The 13,411-nt window shown below is 36.4% G+C and overlaps 1 protein-coding gene across 7 annotated transcripts in view; it reads left to right on the top strand.

Moving 5' to 3' along the window:
• Positions 1-13,411, top strand: part of QKI (QKI, KH domain containing RNA binding) — a 155,067-nt gene that overhangs the window by 114,452 nt on the left and 27,204 nt on the right. The gene's annotated exons all lie outside the window — the stretch shown is intronic.

Raw genomic sequence — 13,411 nt, forward strand, 5'->3', positions numbered from 1 at the left:
CTCGAACTCACGAACTGTGAGATCATGACCTGAACTGAAGTTGGACACTTAACCCCCTGAGCCACCTAGGCACCCCTATACAATTTATATTTTAAAAGAAAAGAGTACTTTTGATGATCAGTCTATCTCCTGTGGAAGTACTTTTTAGGGTTGTTATTAATCACTACCTCTGAAATAATAAAACTTTCTTAGAATTACAAATGTTAGAATAAAAATACTTTAAGCTACAGGTTCTATAAAGTGATTTATTCTTGTAGTACGTTCCCATCCTATCCATTTCGTCAGATAATGCTTATTGTAACAAGGATGCTATGTCACGGAGTTTATTTTCAGTGAAAACGGAATAACATTCATGTTACACATTTCTGGTGATGGTGCTGTGATAAGCAAAGGCTTAAACAAAACAAGCTTTACAGTCCTGAAGTGTCCAGTGATTTGGGTTTTTACTTATATAGGTTATTGGAGGCAGGATATATAGTATTTGAGAGCTGACTTCTGGATTTAAACCCCATCTTTGTGGCTTTTTACTGTCTCCTTTTCCTCTCATGTAGTTACTGTGCAATTAGAGAATACATGGAGAATGCTTCACATGGTGCCTACCGCATAATGGTTGCTTACAAGTTTGCTGCAGCTTTTTAACACTGTCTAAATAATACTGTTTTGTAATTGTATAGGTTTATATACTATTTCTTCCAAGTGCTGTGTATAAAAGGAATGCATTATTTCAGGATTGAAAAATAAAAGTTCTTCTCGATTCATTATTGTTTTTAAGTAAACTGGTTTGACCCTTACTTAAAAAAAAAAAAAAAATTCACTGTAAGGCTCCATACAGAACCCTTTAGTTTATCATTGCTTAACTATTTTGAAAACAATATTTTCGGATTGAAAGTGGAGACTATTTTGATTTTTTTTTTTCCTATTTGCATAAAAGTTATAAAGGGAATAATACGGAGACTAGTAATTATTTTGAAATGCATTTTTACAGAAGAGAGTTATTGCCCTAACTCCATGGGATTTGACTAAGGGTTGTCAGAAACACTGCGTGAACGAGAACATGTTTCTTACAGCGTTTACATTTTGCAGAACCTCAGATCGCCCCTCCGGTGAGCTGCCAGGGGATCTTTACAATTTATTCTTGTATTATGTGACAACTTTTTGAAATGTTTCTGTGGTTTTCATGTGTCAAAATGTATACTGAGAGTAGTGATCCTCAAAATTTGGTTCTGGTGACCATTTCAATCTCACATGCTTGCTTGTCCATTAAGACTAAATTTTCAGGGGCGCCTGGGTGGCGCAGTCGGTTAAGCGTCCGACTTCAGCCAGGTCACGATCTCGCGGTCCGTGAGTTCGAGCCCCGCGTCAGGCTCTGGGCCGATGGCTCGGAGCCTGGAGCCTGTTTCCGATTCTGTGTCTCCCTCTCTCTCTGCCCCTCCCCCGTTCATGCTCTGTCTCTCTCTGTCCCAAAAATAAATAAAAAATGTTGAAAAAAAAAATTTTTTAAAAAGACTAAATTTTCAGTATTCTTCTGTGGTTTGGCGTTTCTAGCTGTTTATCAAGTGTCCAGAACAACACCAAATCCAGTCATGTTTATTTCCTGCATCCCTCGGATGTGCTCACTTCCTTTGGCCCGCATTTTCTTTATCCTTACTTTGAGCCAGGGTTGCTCAGAGCCCCACAGCCAGCATCCATACTTGTTGCTTTGTGACATTGCAGTCTACTCAGTCACCTCTCCTTGCTTAAGAAAGCCTTTTGGTGGTTCCTCTCACTCCGTGAGGAGAACGCAGAATTTTTATGGTTTTGTTTGTGATTTGCCATACCTTATTTTTCCAGCTTCGTTTTTCACTCTGCCCCAAACCTAAAGTACACATACATGCGCACACATTCCACACTAGACCCCCACAGATTGAATCACTCTGTGTTTATTTGATTTCTTGAAACTTCAGTCTTCTCCTTTCTGGGGCTTTGAGTTCGTTCAATAAATGTTCACACGTGCATTTGCTGTGTCAGCTGTTGAGGATACAAAGAGAGTAAATAAAGCTGACTGGCACGGTGCCTGCCATCTTGAAACTTACCTTCTGTTCCTGGGGAGGTTGCAGCTTAGATTAACTGACCATAAGCAAAACCAGATATAAACTGTTAGGTTGTGCTAAGATGCGAAGCAAAATCAGGCAGGGTAAGGAGAATGGAGAACCGTGGATTAAGGAAATACGATCTTACAAGGGATGATTAGAGAATGCCTCTCAGAAAGTGACATTTGGAAAAACCACCTAATTGAAATGTAGTGCCGTCATTTGGATATCCAAGGGGTTTCTAAGCAAAGACAACAGGAAGTGTGATGGTCCAGAGACATTTTTGGGGTCTATCAAAGGGGGTGCAGCTCAGTGAGCAGGTGGGAGGGTGGTAGAGGGTGAAGTCAGTGGGGAAGGGTGAGAAGGCAGGTTAGATTTTAGTCTGACTTGAGAAGCTGTTGGAGGAATTCGAGGAGAGGAATAATACGGTTTAATTACGTTTTAAAGGATTATTTTGAATAGAGAATAGACAGATTGAGAGTGATGGAGAAAGCAGCGATGCTGATGCACGAGTACTTGTAGTTTGTGAGTGAGCTGAAAGTAATGGGGACTAGTGTTTGAAAGTGCTGATTCTGGATTTATGTTCAAGGTAAATCTGACAGGAACGTTGGTGGGTTGGTTGTTGTGTATACGTGAAGACGTCAGGGTTTTCACGCGGAGCAATTGGATTCGTCTCCTATTTGTACAGTTAGAGGAGCAGGTTTGAGAGGCAGGAAGAGCAGGTGGGTTTGGAAGTGTGAACGTTGAGATGCTAAGTGTTAAATAGGTGTTTGTTGATAACAGTCAGGTTAGGTAAGATGGGACTAGACTATGTCAGCATTGAAGTTGTCATTATATCAGAAGCTTTTAGAGCCACGAGGCTACAATGGTATCATGGAAGAATTGGCTAAAGGTGAAGAAGAGTTGAGGACAGAGCCCTGGGTACTTCGCCAACTAGAGAGCAGAAAGAAGAAGGGGGTCCAGCAAAGGAGACCTGGGAGAGGAGCCACTGAGGCCGAAGGAGAACCAGGAATGTGGAGTCTTGAAAGGCAAGTGAAGGAGTTTGTTGCTGAAGATTATTCAGTTTGGTAGTGGTCATCAGTGATACAGCCAGTTGATTTTTTTTCTTTTTTTTCTTTTTGGATGATGAGTTTAAAAGCTTATTTGGCTCTGGTTCAAGAAGGTATGGGGCAAGAGGAAAAGGAGCTGGGATTTTTTTCCCTGAGATTTTATTATTTAGGTAAATGATCCTTTCAGTACTCTTGGCCTTTTACAAATTCTTTTATTGGTTCATTGGTGGTGTTCTTTTTCTCCATCCCTCATCACCCTCTCACCCCATGGGGGGCCCTTGGATCTTTTGAGAGCACCTCCCTGAACATACAACAGCAGAATGACCATTCCCTTCTCTTCATTGAAAAGATGCTGCATAAACTTAGCAAGCAGGATAATTAACTTGCACATAGATACTTGTAGGATAAGTCTGTTGGAATAGAATTACTAGGTTAAAGGGTTTGTGCATTTAAAATTCTAATACTTTGTTCATATTAGAGTTTTCAAGTTGCCTTCCAGACAGTTTATACCAGTTTACAGTCCTGCCAGTGTTGTATGAAAAAGACTGCTTACCAGTACTGTCTCAAACCCTGGGTATTAACCAAAGTCTTAAATTTTTGCTTTCCTAGTAGTTTACAAAATAATTATAATCTCTTTAAATTACAAAAATGTGAATAAAATAATTCTCATGGTTCTTAAAAATATTTGGATTTTTAGATTTTTATATTAAGCAGTGGTGTGATATTATAGACATTTTTGTAACAGAACACTGTATTCTTACCTTTATGTTCATATCTTGACCAGGTACACAGCCCCTAGTTTCATATTGTTTCTATGGGGAATGATTCAGTTCACATTTCATTTACAGAATACATTTTATAGTTAATGTGTAGGATTGTCTGTGTTATTTCAGTGTAAATGTTTCTTAACTATGTAGAACAAGTTCATGTTTGGAAGGAAGTAGATGTAGAAAGAGTTGCATGAATAGTCACGGGGTTTTTGCCCATCTTGTTTAATGTCACAAAAGGTCTAGTCTTGGCTTAAGGGACCTGGGTGAGTCGGAGAGAGTAGAGAGCAGAGATTTTTTTGCTCTATCTGAAATTTCATAATTAAAATAATAATCAAAAGTAATAATTTAATTGCATCTGCTATTTTTAAGATTTAATAAATCTGGGTAAAGGTTGTACCTATACTCCCGTGTGACTAATATTTCTAATTTTGATGATTTTACTGTGTCCACATCAATTCACGTAACACTATACACAACTAAATGTTTAGTAAATCAGTTCAAACCCTTTAAATTCAGATTGGGTTTCAAAACAACCTTATGAAGTAGGTTTTTCTCCCCCATTTTTCCAGCAAGCATATAGACATAGAGAAACCTTAGAGCACTTGGCAATTCTTTTTTTCAGGAAAAATATCGTTCAGTATTCTTACTTCATTGCAGACGTAAGGGTTTGAGATGATTCACACTTCACTCATTACTAGAGTCTGAAGGCATTTTACCTAGAGAACTTACTTTGGAAATAATAAACTAACTTTGGAAATAATACCATTTTATTTCAGATGTTTCTTTGACTTTAGTGATCAGTTAATCACAAAACTGTGCATAACTAGGGAAGAATAATTTCTCTAGTTATATATAATGTTTTTATCTGACAAGTCTAAATCTGTTACTACCAAATATCTGCTTAAATATATCCTTTTTATCCTAAGTACAGTTTGGTGGTTTGAATCTCACTTCCGTAAGCCTAAACTGTGCACGTTCAGATTCCTGAGGCCTTCAGTACACTATCATAATTACAGTGTGATCTTCTGTGAAAATGTAAATTATACTCACTGATAAATAAGGACTATAGAACAATGTCCTGATTTTGCTAATCTTTGGGGACTTAGGGGCAGAAACCAACTACTGATATAAATCTACCTTCAAAGTGTTTCTGGAGCACCGCATGTATTCCTGCCACGCAGTTGAAGTAATCTCTCTTCCCACTGTTGGTCTTATTCCATTTGATTAATTCTCCTGTAAGTTTGTAAGAGCGATTTAAAAAATATATGTGAATCGTATTAAAGTCATGATTGCTGTTTCACTTCAAATACAATTCAGGTTCTGTATCGGCCTCTGCAAGTAGGGCATCAAGTTAGTGACCTGGTATGAGGCTGTTGTGTGGTGAGGAAGTGACTCGTTGATTGTAAACAGTTAGGTAGTTGTGAAAAACGTGTAAAGTTAGAGAAGGAAAATGTCAATGAAATCATTTTAAGATTTTGGATAGCTCCGTGTAACTGTAATGTTTAATTTCCACATGTAGTTTATTTTCTTTCCATGTTATTTTCTCAATGGGAGGAAGAATTTTGAAGTACAAGGATGAGAGTTAGAAGGAAATGAGCAAATTAAAATCACTTTTTCTAAAATGATTATGAGGAATCCTCAAACTGACCAGTAGATTTTACTAAGTATGTAGGTGGAACAGTAAGCAAAGGTTTTCTAGGAAGAAACTGCATTGTGACAAGATTTGATACAATAAAAAACACTTCCTATTTTGAGTGCACCCTATAACGAAATTAGTGTTACATGGAATTATTTAGGGATTTGTGATTTCCGGTTTTACATAACTGCTTTGTTGTACAAGTTAATTGAGTAGGAAAAGACGGTAGTTTTCATGATTCATATGGAAATGTACAGTATGGATTATTTATTAAGTTTTGCTCAATATTTAAGACAGGGTGTGTTGATCATTTTTGTTTGGTAGTAGGTCTTATTGCAAAGTAGTACCATTCCTTGCTTTTCTAAACATTTTTATTTCTTTATTTAAAATTCCGTGGTATAGTTACTAATTTAATACAGCCCCCAGGATGAACTATTATTTTGTAGCTAGACGAATGAAATTTTAAGTAGATTATTTAGTTCTTATATATGTAAATCTTAGGCTTTTAAACAAATATTTTCAATTTATTATCATTGGGAAGCTTTCTTCAGGTGACATTTAAATGCTTTTGTTGTTATACACATCACAATTCTCACACTTTGTCTGTGATCCCTTCAAAATAAACTGGGCTGTTGAATTTCGTGGATCAATTTCATCTTACAGCCTTAGCTTAGAATTCACCTAATATGCTTACAAGTGTACAGAATTCCTTTAACTGGAAAAAAATTCTTATTTTTATATATTATTTTTCAAATCACTTTATGTGTGTGTGTGTGTGTGTGTGTGTAAATATATATATATGTAAATATGTATATGTATATATTTACATATATATATATATTTGATCCTTAGAGAAAGCTTGTGTATTAAATTACTCATTTATCAATTCTGTTATTGGATGTTTTCATTTCCTTTATTCTTGCTACAGGGAAATTGTAGTATGTTATAAATTTCCAGTTCATTTTGCCTTTCATAGCACAGTAAACCTGTTTGTAAGTAATTTGGTTTTGATGTGTTCACGTACATATTAGGACATTTGATCAGTTAATTGTCTACTATTTTAAGGACTTAAGCTTTTAGTCTAGGATGGGTGAAACCATTAGAAAGCTTTGAGGAGAAAGGAATGGCATGATCTGACTAATATTCTTTAAGGATTACTTGGCTTGCTCTTATTTAAAACAGATACAGAGTTCAAGAGGGCAAGAAAGGACGTTCTCGTAAGAGTCTTCAAATCATGGCCCTTGGGCCAAATCCTTCCTCCCACCTGTGTTTGAATAACCCATGAGCTAAGAATGCTGTTTGTGTTTTTTAATGGTTGGGGAAAAATCAAAAGAAGAATACCTCATGAATTGTGAAAATTGTATGAAGTTCAAATTTCATTACCTGTTAAAAAGTTTTTTTGAGACACAGCCATGCTAATTCATTAACATATTGTCTGTGGCTGCTTTTGTGCTTCACAAGTAACTTGAGTAACTGCAACAGAGACCATCTGCCCAGGAAAGGCATTTGCTGTCTGGCTCATTACAGGAAAAGTTTGCCAGTTGATGGACTGTTGGATTAGTCCGCATGAATGATGACGATGGGTTGGGCCAAGATAGCTGTAGAAGTGAGGCATGGTCTGATTCTGAGCATATTTTTTAAGTGAAGTTGGCAAGTTTTGCTGATGGATTGTCTATGGGATGTTAGAAAGCAAGGAGTCAGAGATGACACCAAGGATTTTAGACCGAACACCTGTAAGGACATAATTGCTATTACCTTGATAAAGAAGACTTTAGTAGGAACAGACTTTGAAGAGATTGTCAGGAACTCAGTTTTGGACGTAGTACGTTTGAGATATTGGTTGGTTACCCAAGTATAGCTATTCTAGTATCCTTTTCAGATTAACAAATACTTATTCCAGGTTGACTGTGTTTCAGGGCACTGGGGGTCCAGAAAATTATTTAAAGCAAGATCCTTAATATTTAGGGCAGTGACCTTTCTCTAACCGTATTCCATGAGACACTTTTTCGGGAGTGTTCCAGGTAAAGGAAACCTTTACGATGCTAGTAATTATTATGGGGCTCTGGTAGGAACCATTTCTGAATTTAATTGACCATCAAATCTTTTTTCTGGGAGTGCATTCACAGCTAGTGTTGTAGAGATCTGTGTTTAAGAAATAATATGGCAACTAATGGGTCTGATTTAAGTACAGTTGAGCTGTTTCTCAATACTGAAGAATAGACATTTTGAAGAAAGAAGGAAAGAAACCGTGCTTAAGGGTTTTTTCCATTTCTTTTTTTTTCCCATTTCTTATTACACAAAATAAATCACCTTCGTTTTAAGTGTACATTTTGACAACTTGTATATGCTACCACAGTCGAAATTTCCTTCACGTCTTTGCCGTCAATTAACCACCTCCCCCCACTGCTTCCAGGCAACTACTGGGGTTAGTCCCTCCCCCTTTTTAATGGTCACTAAATTTTATGTATTGACATACGATTGACTAATTATGTATATTTAGGTTGTACAATGTGATTTTCTTAAGGTGTACATGATGGTTTGATCTACCATATGTTGTGAAATGGTTTTCACAAGAATTAACACATCTGTCACCTCACCTAGTTATTTGTGTGTGTGTGTGGTAAGAACACTTAAGATCTACTCTCAGCAGATTTCAGAGGTACAGTGAGGTGTAATCACCATGCCGTATATAAGTTCTGTAGAACTTACTCATCTTACAGCTGAAAGTTTGTTCCCTTTGATGAATGTCTCCCCATTTCTCCTACCCCTAGCTCTTGGCAACCACTGTTCTACTCTTGGGTTGTATGAGTTCAACTCTTTTGGATTCAGTGTTACCTTTTGTAGATTTCATAAATGAAACTTTTTTCTGTGCCTTTTTTCACATAGCGTGATGTGAAAGCTTTTTGAAGTTCATCCATGGCTGCTGCATGTATCAGTGGGCTCTTCCTTTTTGTTGACAGTATTTCATTGAATAGATAAACCAGCTTATCCTTTCACCTGTTGTAATTTTAATTTTTATTTCTCTTAAGACAGATGATCTCAAGCATCATTCCATGTGCATCTTGACAATTCATATATCTTCTTTGAAGAGGTGTGTCTGTTTCAGTCTTTTTATCAATTTGTCTTTTTTGTTGTTGTTTCTGTTCTAACAATTCTTTATATATTTTGGGAGTAAATTCTTTGTCAGTCATTCTAATCTGTGGCGTGTTCCCCCTGCGCCCCTAGATTTTGTGGGAAGGCATTTATTTACAAATTCAGTTTTATTCGTAAATATGAAACTTGTCAGATTTTTTCTTTCTTGTTTTTGTATTTTGCAAGGAATTTTATTGTCCTCATCATCCGAGTTGTTAATGTCTTTGTCATGAAATTTTTCATAATATTCCCTTTTTATCTTTTTAAAGTCTATAGGATCTGTGGTAGTGTTCTTTCTTTTATTCATGATGTTAAGCAATTTGTGACTTCTTTCTACTTCTCTACATCGTCTAGCTCTAGAGCTTTATTAATTTTATTTATCTTTTCCAAGGACCAACTTTTGGGTTTATTGGCTTTTCTCTGTTCTACTTTGTACTGTCTTTTAAAGATACAAATTTCTCACTATAATGCTTTAGCTGCTTCCACAAAATAATGTTACATTGTATTTTCGTTACATTCAGTTCAAAATATTTTTTAATTTCCTTTATAATTTCTAATTTGACCTATGGGTTATTTTCAGATGTTTCCAAGTTTTTGGTACTTTTTTTTATTGGTCTCACTGATTTCTAGTTTAAGTTTTTCTTCTTAGAGAATGTATTCCATAAGATTGCAGTCTTTCTGAATCTAATTAGGACTTTTTATAGTCCAGCATATGGCCTGTTTCGATGAATATCCCACATATTGTTAAAAACATGTATATTTTGCAGGAGTTTGGTATGTGTTCTGTAAATGTTGTTTAGAGGAAGGTGATTGAAAATGTTTAGATTTTCTCCTATTCTTACCCATTTTTCCCCACTTTTGTGAATTACTGAAAATCTTCAATCAGTCATTGTGAAAATACGCATAATATTTCTCCTTGAAAACAATGAAATAACAAACTAATTCAGTATATATGCACATGTGTACGTATGTATATGTGTATGTATGGCTCACACAACCTATGTGAACAAGGTTTGTCATCTTTAAAAGATTTCATTCTACGTTTTGTATAATGGCAACTTCCCCCTTGCCTTAACTTTGAAGTCTTTGTGTTTTTTGCCCCAAATGTCAGCTATTTCATGTAGCATATTTTCTAGCGAGATAGTACCAAGCAGTATTTAGGTGGCAGTCGTGTTTTAGAAGATTTTAGTTAACTGAATTTACAAGAAGACATCACAGTTGACTGGATACTTAGGGGAAGAAGACTTCATGTAGGTAGGTGAGGCTTGAGCTGGAACTTTCAGACACAGGACTCCTAGAGACAGAATCAGTGTATTTGTATGCCAGGTCATTAAAGGTGGTGACAAATGCGGGAGCGTTGCACACATCATGCATGGTCAGGGACTGTCACTTAAACTTGGAACCTTTATTCTCTTATTTGTAAAATTGGACTGTTCCCGCTTATTTGCCTTGGATGGACTTTAGAAAGGTAAAAAGTATGATTTTAGTTACATGAAAGTTTAAGACGTTTGTTCCTCTTTCTTCCTCTTGGGTTGTTTTGTTTTGTTTTGTTTTTTTTTGTTTTGTTTTGTTTTATGTTATATGGACTGGTTACCTCTACATCATGGCTGTGTCAATTACAAGCTTAACTTCTGCTCTCAAGAGGCACCATACGAAAAGAAAGCGATTCTGTTCCCTGCCTATAAAATGTACTGTCATTGCTGGTCCACAGTCTTATATTACAGGCTTTGGGTCACAGTGGCATAAGAAGATGATGAAACCATCTATTGATGTTACCAAAAAGTGACATCATGAATGTATAAAAGTCTGTTTTTTCTCTCCCCCTCTCGCTATAGGAATACATCTGTTATCTCAGCCAACAGATGCCATCCCTCTTTCAATTAATTCTCATTCCAGTTAGTTGGGAAATAATAAATAATACCATTTCTCTTATCATTAGCTAAGACTTTGTATGGATACATATCCTGTGATGTTTCCTAGTCTTCTTCACTGACGGGACCTAAAAAACACAAGAATAGTGGCAGTTGGGGGGATACTGTGCTGGACTTAGTGTTAGGAAGACTGAGAAAGTAGAGGTGAGTGAGGAACACAGTGATCCTTTTCTCACCTGAATTTTCCCGCCCTTCCAGTAGGAACAGGTAAAGGCTTCTGTTGAAGAAGTCAAACACTGAACTGGAAAGACTAAACGAAATGAGCAGCACTGAGCTTTCCTCGAGAAACGAAGTCCCTTCGGGCAGCTGCAGTTTCCGTCGCCTCACGTGAAGACAGTGTGACGCACACGGTCCCCCTGGTCCCAGACAAGGCACAGTCTGCCTTCCGCGTTCTAGCCCTGTGCTGGGGGGTGGTTGTGTCTGGTTTTTGTTCTCTTACTTTTTAAGTTTGCTTGTACGTATTTGAGAATTTCAACATTAGTCAGTTGTAGAGATGCAGCTTGTCTACTCTTTTACGAAGGCAGTCATATGCATAGAGCTCAATAATGTTAAACTAAGTAACTGATCTACTAGATTATAGATTCTGCCGAATTTCCAGATGGGGATTTTGAAATTTAAAGTTGCTTCAGTTGTTTCAAGGACGACTAGGAAATTGAAAAAAAAAAAAAAAAATTATCGAAAGTAGTTTTAATACAGTTTTTAAAAAAGCTACAGATGTTCTCAAACTTTGGGAGAGTGGTAGAAAGAAAGGATCCATGACAAAATACATACAGTTTTTTTAAAGTTTGCTTTTCATGTTGCCTGAAGATTCTCTCCTTTCTAATGCTGTTAACTAATAGTTAAGTGTGTATTGATTATAACCTGAAAATAGATGAAAAGAGTTAAAGAATAAGATAGGAAGAATGATAATCCCTCTAGAGATGGAGTCTTACCTTGGAGTTAAAGGTTTTTTAACTGATTGTTAATGAACGGATAGTACTGCATTTAGTTCTTGATCATAGTATCAGTCATTCAAATCTATGGTACCATTCTCCTCCTTTTCATTTTATTGGGAAAGAAGGTAAGGTATTAAAAGATACATTTAAAGACATCTAGCTGTGATGCACTTGCCCCTTGATAGAGCTGTAAAAAGAGAGAGCATCTCTCTCATGTAAAGAAAGGTGTTGCTACTGTTTTCTGCCATGAACAACCATTTTAATCTGAATGGAAAATCTGTCTAGGGACCCAGAGTACAGTAATTAGCAGTCTCTTCAGAGTGTCAGAGCAGAATTACTATTGTAATGGTTTAGCTGCAGGATAAAAGGATTGAATTTGGGTCTGCTTGTCTGCCAAACTAAAATGAGTTGCCATGGGAATTTTCAAATGTGAGAGGCGTTTCCTTAAAGCAATTTGGCAGGTTTGAATAAACTCATAAATTACAGGTTTGAAAGGAGCCAGTCCTTGCTGCCTCTCATATAGGCAGGATGTATAGAAGGCTGAGAGCTTCTTCAGTTCTTAATGAGAATGAGTTGATCCGTGCTGTCATGCAGACGATCCACTTATTAAGGCTTGTCTCTTCAGTAAATAAAGTACAGTAAGCACATTTAAGGAAAGGTATTTCGTTCCAGATCTCTTGAGGAAAAAGAAAGTGACAACTCTAGACATAAATTTCCCTTCCTAAATTAAATGTATTTTTAAATAATGCTCTTAAAATGATGGTTTTGTTTTAATGAACATTGACCTGGTATTAACTTTAATTTTGCTCAGTGCATGTAATAAACATATATCTTTACACTTGTCATATCTGTCTTACAAGGAAGATGAACATTTAAAGCTTTTTTTGGAAAACAAATAAGGTATTCAAACTTACAAACTGGATTATTCAATTTGCATGGAAATACTTTCAGAGAGACCTTCAGCTCTCTTCTCTCTCAAAAACGGAGTTTTAGTATAATTACTTTTTAGTGAGAAAATGCTCCCTTAAATGCCTAAGGTGATGAACATCACTTATGCTTGTATATAACCTTACTTGTCCTCAAGATATCAGTAATGATAATAGTTCTTGCATTGGTGGTTTATATCTGGCCTCCAGAAAAACAAACAGTGAAATTTAAGTGTTTAAAATTTTGAAACTAAAATATTCTCACGCAGTAAGTCAGGTCTTTGTGGAAGTCAGTTAACATTTTCAAGCCCCTTTGCTTTCATAAGGAAGGTAACGATTTGGTTGTTGCTATCTTAGTGGTCTGAAAATATTGATGCATCTTGTAAAAAAGTTTCACAAGGAGATACAGGTATGCAGGACTGTTGTTTAATTCAGATAAGAAAACATACATTGTTTTTTTAAAGTACAGCAAATATATTTTTGTTTATATATTAATCTTCATAAAGCATAATTATACATCAAAGTAGTCTGATTACAGTCTCTAGTTCTGAGATTATCGTTGAACCTTAATTAATAAATTAATAAACCTTAACCCAGCAGCAGCTAAGACTTTCAGAAGTCTCATTTAAATTTAGACTACAAAGACCATCCCAGAAGTCCTTCCCAGGGATCTAGAACTGGAATCAGAATGGCCTTCTATGTGCTCTGTGTAAGGTACTCTGATGCTAATGGGTGCGTACTGCTTTCAGAAACGTGGTGAGGGACGCACTTGTGGAAGTTGAAATGTACCGGTTAATTGCTTCTTACAGAGAGGGAGAGTACTGCATAGAATTTAACTGGATTCTACATCAGTGTCTTTTTATACTCCACCCCCTACTCTGCATTAGGGCAGCCACAATTCCAACCAGAATTTTCACAAAGAATCGAAAGTACTCTTTTTTTGTTTGGAGAGCCATTCATATG

The sequence above is a fragment of the Neofelis nebulosa genome, chromosome 6, assembly GCF_028018385.1.
Source record: "Neofelis nebulosa isolate mNeoNeb1 chromosome 6, mNeoNeb1.pri, whole genome shotgun sequence".
Lineage (NCBI taxonomy): Eukaryota > Metazoa > Chordata > Mammalia > Carnivora > Felidae > Neofelis > Neofelis nebulosa.